At 47.4% G+C, this 8,726-nt stretch overlaps 1 pseudogene; it reads left to right on the forward strand.

Moving 5' to 3' along the window:
* Positions 1-247: 247 nt before the first annotated feature.
* On the forward strand, positions 248-8,373 carry LOC142848993 (small ribosomal subunit protein eS8-like; annotated as a pseudogene).
* The last annotated feature ends 353 nt before the right edge of the window (positions 8,374-8,726 follow it).

Here is an 8,726-nt window from a genome sequence, read left to right on the forward strand (position 1 = left end):
AAAGCTTCTCAGGCTATGAGAGGTTTTACTACCGTGTAGAAATGAGTGTATCAGTACGGAGCAGGTAGCTTGCAGCAACCAGCAGGCTGTCGCCAGATCCTGTCAATAACCAGAAATCCAAATGTGAGCAGGTGACAGAGACACCTATGATATGGTTGTATGCCAGTTGCCAGTGGCTGCCTCCCCAGATGATGGCTGCCATACAACCCATGGACAGACGAGAAGGATTAAGGGCCAAGGTGTTGCGATGACGGGGCTCCCCAAAGGAGGATTCAAGGTAGGGACTCCCAAGAAACCAGGAGCCAGAGCCAGCTTGGGGCCAGAGTTCTTGTCCCCTAGTTGCCCCATGCTGCCTGGAGTGAGGGACTGGTACTGCAGAGGGACCATGACCATCTGCCAAACTGCTGACAGCACCCGGCCCAGCCCTTTACAGTATGGGCAGCTGTACATTACAAAGCCTTCAGGGAAGGGGAGTGTGGGAACCTCAGGCTGCAGAAGTCACTGGCACAGAGCCAAGGACAGTGTGTCCCTTCTCTTCTGTCTCCCTTCCCTGCTTTCCGCAAGTTATTCAGATCGCGGTCTGTAAATCAACAAATTTAACAAGAGACCACAAAGGAGGCCCTGGGAGAACATTCCTTTCCCTGAGAAGTCTCACCTGAGTTTCACCAATGAGGAAATAGTGATAACTCTAGCGACAGCCACACGTTCTCTGTGAGGGTGAGACTCTTAGGCACCAGAGGTTTCTCAGGACAGCCTGGAGAGCTGACGCCAGCAGGTTCGCGTGCCTCGGGTGGCCTTTCCAGAAAGGGGCAGCCCCAGGGGAAACCACAGCCTCTGTGATGCCTGCTCCCTTGTGCGGCGACTCTGCCCTGTTTAATGGGGGTAATCTTCTAGAAGCATGTTGGGAATCTGAAAGACGGGGCTACGTGACTACACTTTCCATTGCTTTGTGGTATCAGATTGACATACAAGAATGGAGCATGAAGACCAGACAACCAAAGAAAGGATGGAGGTAAAAAAGACTGTGTCCATGAGGGCTTTTTGAGACCCATGGGGCAGACTGCTTTGGGGTTCTCTGACCATCTGACAGATGAAGAGACTGAGAGAGCAGTGACGTCATCCTGAAGCAGGAAATAAAAGGCTTAGAGGGCGATGATGTCGCCGGCTTTTAATCCCAGAACTTGGGAGGCAGAGGCAGTCAGATTTTTTATTTTAATTTGAGACCATCCTGGTCTACAAAGTGAACTGAGTTCAAGCCAGGGCTACACAGTGAGACCCTGTCTTAAAATAACTAAACAAAAAGAGGCTTAGAGAGCTAAGAGGCTTCAGGGAAGAAATACCCAAGACCTGAAGAGGCCTTTGCCGGAAGGGTTTGTAGGTCCTGAAATAGAGAAAGCCTGGCTTGATATTTTAGAGTCACTCTGACAACATACATGCATGAGTGTGTGCACGCACATGCTCACACAGATAGAGACAGAGAAGGAGAGAGATCATAGGGGAAGACATGAGAAGCAAACAGATGTCTTAAGCAAAAATTTTTCTGAGCACAAAAAATAATCACTGTGGAGGGAAAGAGAGAATAAAGTCTGCAGAAGGCCATCAGCTAAGGGAGGGTGGAGGAAGGACGGGCAGGGAGAGGTGTGTGAAGATCACAGGGTGTGTAGGAACAGAATAGCCTTGTGGGCTTAAAGAATATTCCGCTCTGTGTTAGGGGAACTGGGAAGGGGTGTTGAAGAACTTGAAGAGAGAAGATCTCAGTCTGCCCAAGTCTTGGCAGTCTTGGTGAAGAAACCCAACTCTTTCATCCACGGCCCAAAAACCTAGTGAGGGACTGCCTACATTCTCAGCCACCCTGGGCCCTCAACATTCCCCAAACTGGCTTTCTTTGCGCATCTAACTCTTCCTTGTTGCCTCTTTTAAACACACTGCTGATGTTGCTATGGATACATCCTTCCATAGCTCTTTGTCCCCCTCTAGTACCTTCCTTCAGCCCATTGCCTTTGAGACATGTCCTTCAAATGTGTCCTTTAAAATTCTTTGTTCTGGTGTCTTGTGTATGCTCGGCAAGTACTTGACAGCTGATTATACCCCAGGCCCATTATACCCATCTCAGGTCTGATTACTGTGGATAGTGCTTTGAACTGACTTATTTATCTGGGCACTCATTGCATGTCAGCTCTTTGTGTAGGGGTGGGAAGAGGTGAGCCCTCTCTGTATCTGTCCTAAGATGGGTGGACAGGTGTTGTGGTCTGGACATGAAACCTTCTCCACAGGCTCAAGTGTTTGAACCCTTGGTCCCCAGTAGGTGGCACTGTTTAGGAAGACTGTAGAACCTTTAGGAAGTGGGTTCTTGGTGGAGAAAGTGGGTCACTAGAAGCAGGCATTGAGTTTTCATAGCCTGGCTCCACTCCACTTCCTGTTCAGGCTCTCCTCTTCCTATGTAGCAATGTGGCCAGCCAGCCTTCTGCTCCTACCATCAAGCCTGCCCTGCCTGCTGTCATGGCTTCCCTGTCATAATAGACTCCATCCCTCCAGAGTTGTAAACCAAAATAAACTCTTTCTCCCTTAAAGTTCCTTTCCTTGGGGCGTTTTATCACCATAGCAAGAAAGTAGCCAAGGCTATGGTTAGCAAGAGCCCAGCATGATACATTTTGTTTGATCAAAGTTTTACATGACACAAAAGCCCTCAGAAATGAAGACCAAGGACACAGAGAACTGTTTTTTTTATTAGTATTTTTAATTGTGTGTGGTATGTGGCTACTTTAGCATGGCACAGTGTTTCTGGTTTTTGGTTGAGACAGGGTCTCATTTAGCCTAGGCTGGCCTCAAACTTGCCAAGTAGCTGAGGCTGGCCTTGATGTTCCTAACTCTGCCTTCCAAGTGCTGGATTGCGGATGGGTGCCACCACGCCAGGCTGGAGGAGCTAATGTGATAGAGGGTGGAAAAACCCAGAAAAGCCCCTGTTGCGATTCTTTCTGGCCTCTCAGTGCAAGGTTATCTCTGCTGGGGCTTAAGCCAGGGCCTTCTGGAATAACGGCTCAAGGGGGAAGGAAGGGAGTCGCCTTTCCAGGTTTCATCCGGGCATTTGAGGAAAGGACTTCCAGTTCCTACACTCACCTTGGGAAAGAGGAACCCTAGTTTCAAGGATGCAGTCAATAGGAAGGCAGAGGGTCAGGGACATCGCTTCCCATAGCTTCCAAACCCCCTTAGCCCAAAGTGTCTAAAGTTCTCTTCCTTGAGTGGCATTAATTTCTCTACCCTTTAATACAAAAGCGAAGAGATTTATTTTAAACTTGAAAAAGAAAGATGCTTAGAATGACAAGAAAATGTCTGGGGAAAAAGTCTAGGAATGTGGTACAGCTGAGATTTAAAGCAGACCAAGTTACAGGAACTGGAAGAACGGGTATGCTAACACTGAAGGAGAAGAGCAGCCACCCAATCAGATAGGGTGACAGTGAGTGGCATGAGAACGGATTTTCAAGTCAGGGGGAGGAAGGAGGTGACTGTCCAACACTAGTGTCAAGACTGGTCTTTAAAACAACCACAGTGTCTAGGGTCAGTTTGCCTTCCATGCAAGAAGTTCTGGGTCCAGTCTCCATCCCCACAATAAATAAATAGATAAATAAATACATGAACAAGATCAAAAATAAATAAAAAGGATGGGTTCTTGTTTTGTTCTTTATCTCAAAGAATACTACAAGTAATTATAAAATGCAGAAATATTTTGCATGTATGGCAGGAAAATATTTCCAGGGACCCCACGTAAACTGGGAGCTATGGGGAAGGACAATAGACACAGATGTAGGCAGAGGTTTTCAGAGGTTCGTTTACAATGCCCCAGAAATCCCCGTGCCTCCTCTACCACTCTACAGGCCTGCAGGACTGCATTCTTGTATGGCAAGCACTTTGCCAACTGAGCCATCTCCCGGGGCCCACCGTTAGTTCTTATAGTCAGATCGAAAGCTGGATACCAAGAGTGCTCATGGTGGCATGCCTATAAAGCTTTAATTAATTGGTTTGTGATCCCACATCTGGGTGTAGAACTAAGCAAACAGAAATGGGATTTGGAAAAGATTTCCATAGCCACTGCAGAAATGGTCTCGAAAGCAACCGAAATGCGCAGTAACAGATGAAAGGACGAAGGAAGTGTAGTGTCTTTACACTCCGGATGGAAATCCTGCCATGCGCCATAACATGAATGGATATTAAGTCATCATGTGAACTATAGTAAGCCAGTCTTGAAGTCCGACTCTGGGTGACTCCACCTCAGTGAGGTGAAGTCAAACTCGTACTCGTGGCCACCAGAGCTGGGGAGGCCGAAAGAGATGCTTTTATTGACATCCAATATAGTCTTTTTCTTCCATTGAATTTAGTTTTATCAGTGTATATTAGTTACACATAAGAAAGGGCACCGTTGTAATATTTTAGTCCATATATATAACGCCCTCCACTACTCTTTCCTGCCCTACTATCCCCTCCCCTTCCCTTACAGCCTCCCATGTACTTCCCTGTCTCTGCTCAAACTTCCAGAAACTCCACACACGAGTGAAGACATGATATTTGCTTTTTTTTTTTTGGTCAGTTTATTGTGTTTATCATGATGGTCTCTAGATCAACCCATTTTCCTGCAGGCAACACCGTTTCTTTACAGCAGAGTGCTCTGTAGTAGGAGGCCACTTGTTTTGTTCCCAGCTGTTCAGCCCCGAAACAATCACACAGAAACCATATTATTTGCAATACTCTTTGGCCAATAGCTTAAGCGTATTTATGGCTAACTCATATCTTAAATTCACCCATCTTCACTAATCAGTGTATCCTCACAAGGCTGTGGCTTACTGGGTAAAGTTCCTGCATCTGTCTCCAGTGGGGCCATATGACTTCTCCTGACTCTGCCTCCTTTCTCCCAGCATTCAGTTTAGTTTCCCCTGCCTAGTTCTCTACCCTATCACACGCCCCAAACAGCTTCTTTATTAGGCAATGGTATTCACAGCTTACAGAGGAGCATTCCACATCCACACTCTCTCCTTCTCACCTTTCTCCCCAAGGGCAGTCTTCTTTATTCAAGTCATGGTATAAAGTCCTCTATACTTACTTCTTCAGCTAGAGCTCGACAAGACAGAGACAGAGCTGGCACTAGACAGTGGCAGTCTACACGTTGTTACAGCCACGGGTACGTCATTGAATTCCATAACTGCATGAGTGTGAAAACATCCATGATAAACGTGTGTGCAGATATCTCTGTTGCTCTTACATTTGAATCCTTTCGGGCAAATACTTTGAAGTGTTGTAGCTGGATCATGTGATATTTAGGAATGGCATTTTTCTGAGCCCTAACGTTAAGGCTCCATGTTCAGAACAGTTTATGGTGATAATGCCTTTAATCCCAGCACTCAGGAGGCAGAGGCAAGTGGATCCCTGTAGGTTTGAGGCCAGCCTGGTCTACACAGTGAGTTCCCGGCTAGTCAGGTCTAAATAGTAAGACCCTGTTACAATAAATAAAGCAAAATAAATTCACACAAAACAACGATTTGTTAAGTCCACCAAAACGAAAGCAGGAGGTAGGTAGACAGCCGATTAAGAAATCCAGTTGGAAACTTTCATTCGGTTTCTGCCCTCTAGTGGACAAAAGGATAACTCCACCGCTTGTCATAGAAGATGAGGTTAGTTTTTCCTCCTTCCCTTTTAACCACAAGGGTGAGTATTTACTATAGGTCTACAAATATTTCTCACAAGTTCACCATGTAAGTTTCATTTCTGACAAGGCTCTCCTGCGTCTTCAGAACAAGTTCCACGCCTGCATTCTGTTAATCTCTGCTCTTCTTCACAATTCGTATTTCCGCTTTCAAGGGCCCCTGTGACTTCACTGGGTCCCCCCATAACTGCAGGTATCCCTTATCTGAAAGTCAGTTTATTAGCAAGCTTCATTCTGTCTGTGCGCTTAAATCGCCACACCCTCTGGTGCCTGTGGCTAAGCCGCCATCCAGGGAGAATATTCTGTTCACCACACTTCCCGTCTTCAGTGGTTTGGATTTCATCTTTCAGTTTGACGCCACAGAGCCGGTACAACCTGAAACTGCCTTCAAGAAAGGAATAAAAGATTGAGGGGAGGGTTTGGAGGAGGAGTTAGCCAGGCAGCAGTGGCGGCGGCAGTGGTGGTGGTGGTGCACCCTGTAACCCTAGCATTTGGGAGGCAGAGGCAGGTGGATCTCATTGGAAGATTCCATCTCCCCAAATATTTCCACTTCTACATTCATGTCAAAGACAATTTTATTTGGTTTTGTTTTCTTTTTTGAGACAGAGTCTCTCTGTGTAACAGTCCTGACTGTCTTAGAACTCATTTGTGGACCAAGCTGGTCTCGAACTCAGAGATCCACTTGTCTCCTGAGTACTGGGATCAAAGGCCTGTGCCACCCCTGCCTGGCAAAGACAATTTTTATAACTCTGGAAAAGAAAGAAAAAGAATGAAGACATTTCTCAAAAAGCCTTCCTCCTCATCTTCTTTTTTAAAAGAAAAAAAAACCTGTTTCTGCAATAATAAGTCTTGGCTTTAAAGATTATTTATGCTCTTGAGTTATGAAAGTAATTTGGAGAAACTCTGGATCTTCCTGTCTTCTGAAACAGTCCCTCAGGTCACCGACCTCAGTGGTAGGAAGGGTGTGGCACCGGGTTTCGCAGTTCCAGCCTCTGGGGACAGTGTCCACTCTCTGCTCTGAGGACTTAGTTCTGCTCGGGGAAACAGCTCTGTCCGCAAACTACTTGCCACAGAAGCACAAGGCCCTAAGTTTGACCTTCGCTTTCAAAACCGGACATGGTAGCGTGTGCTGTATCCCCAGCATTGGGACATGGGGCTGGGCGGTCCCTGGAGCTTGCTAACCGGTTGGTCTAGGTGACTTGGAAAGTTCCAGACCCTAACTGCAGTACCTAACCTCTGGCTTCCACGCTTGTGTGCACATGAATGCATGTGTACACACATACGCACACACCCCAGCTCCGGGAAGAGGGACCAGGAGTGTGTGCCCCAGTCAATGAGGGTCTCAGTAAGGGGTTTGGGTGTATGGTGGTTTGAATAAGAATGGCCCCTATAGAATTGAACACTAAAGTGGTGGCTCTATTTGAAAGGGTTAGGATATGTGGCCTTGTTAGAGAAAGTGTGTCACTGAGGGTGGATTTTAAGGTTTCAAAGGCCCATTCCAGGCCCAGTGTCTCTCTTCCTGCTGCCTGTGGATCCAGATGTAGAACTCCCGGCTACTTCTCCAGCACCCTGTCTGCCTGCATGCCGCCACGCTCCCCAATGCTGCCATGCTCCCCACCATGATGATAATGAACTAAACCTCTGAAACTAGCTTCAATTAAATGCTTTCTTTAGCAAGAGTTGACATGGTCATGGTGTCTCTTCACAGCGGTAGAACAACACCGCGACACGAATCTGGCTCTTTCCAGCCAGTGCCAAGCGATAGACATCTTGGGACAACTGGCGCAAGAAGCACAAGAAGATGGAGGTAAGAGAAAGCCCTACCATAAGAAATGCAAGTATGAAGTGTGAGCTGGGACTGCCTGCTCCAACGCTAAGATTGGCCCTCGTCGTATACACAGTCCGAGTGCGAGGAGGCAATAAGAAGTACCGAGCCGTAAGACTTGGTGTGGGGAACTTTTCTTGGGGCTCTGAGTGTTACACTTGCAAAACACAGGATCACCGATGCTGTCTACAGTGCATCCAGTAAGGAGCCGGTCCGCGCCAAGACCCTGGTGAAGAACTGCTTGCTTATTGACAGCATACCACACCACCAGTGTGAGAGTCCCACAATGCACTGCGCCTGGGCCGCAAGAAGGGAACCAAGCTAAACAAGAAAACTATGAAAGGAAACTCAAAAGAAATACGATGAAAGGGAACAGAAGCCCAAACCAGCGGTCTGCTGGAAGAGCGGTCGGCTGGAGGAGAGGCTCCAGCAGGGCAAGCGTCTTGCCTGCATTGCCTGCATTGCCTGCATTGCCTGCATTGCCTGCATTGCCTGCATTGCCTGCATTGCCTGCATTGCCTGCATTGCCTCTAGACCAGGGCAGCGTGGCAAAGCAGAGAGCTATGGGCTAGAAGGCAAGGAGCTGGGATTCTAGCTGAGGAAAATCAAAGCGTGGGAAGGCAAACAAACCATCATTCATAGCTCATGTAATAAAGGTGTTTATGGTTCTACTTAAAAAAAAAAAAGACGGAGTGGCCCCGGTGAAGCCGCTCCAGGCTCCTCGGACACCTGAGCAACCTTTGTCCCCAATCCCTTCATCCCGCAAGGTTCTCTGAAGTACAAAAGGACCAGGTTCCAGAAAGGACGTCAGTCCTTGCCCAGTGGCCACGACCCCTTCTGGTGCGCAGAGGGATGATGAGATGACGTGCTGTCCTGGTACCAACTTCTGCAGCGCAGCGTTGGATGTTGTAGCTGGAGTTCCTGAACGAACTGCCCAGACAGGAAAGGGAAATCTAGCATGTGGGATCCTTGGCTGGCTGCTATGGAAAAGAGAATTTGGAAAATGTAGAATAATTCCACAGTAGGCTTCATTTTCCCAGAGGAAGCATGTCTCTTTCTTCATCCACGTGTAAATTCCGAGAAGAGACTCTATCCAGGTCACAAGCACTCCCATGTCACAACAAGGAAGCCGGTTTTGGCAGGCTGAGTGTCTTGTGCCGTGATTAGAACCACATCTTAATGTTCTTAGGTGTTCAGTGTCATTCTCCC

Source organism: Microtus pennsylvanicus, chromosome 4 (genome assembly GCF_037038515.1).
Source record: "Microtus pennsylvanicus isolate mMicPen1 chromosome 4, mMicPen1.hap1, whole genome shotgun sequence".
Lineage (NCBI taxonomy): Eukaryota > Metazoa > Chordata > Mammalia > Rodentia > Cricetidae > Microtus > Microtus pennsylvanicus.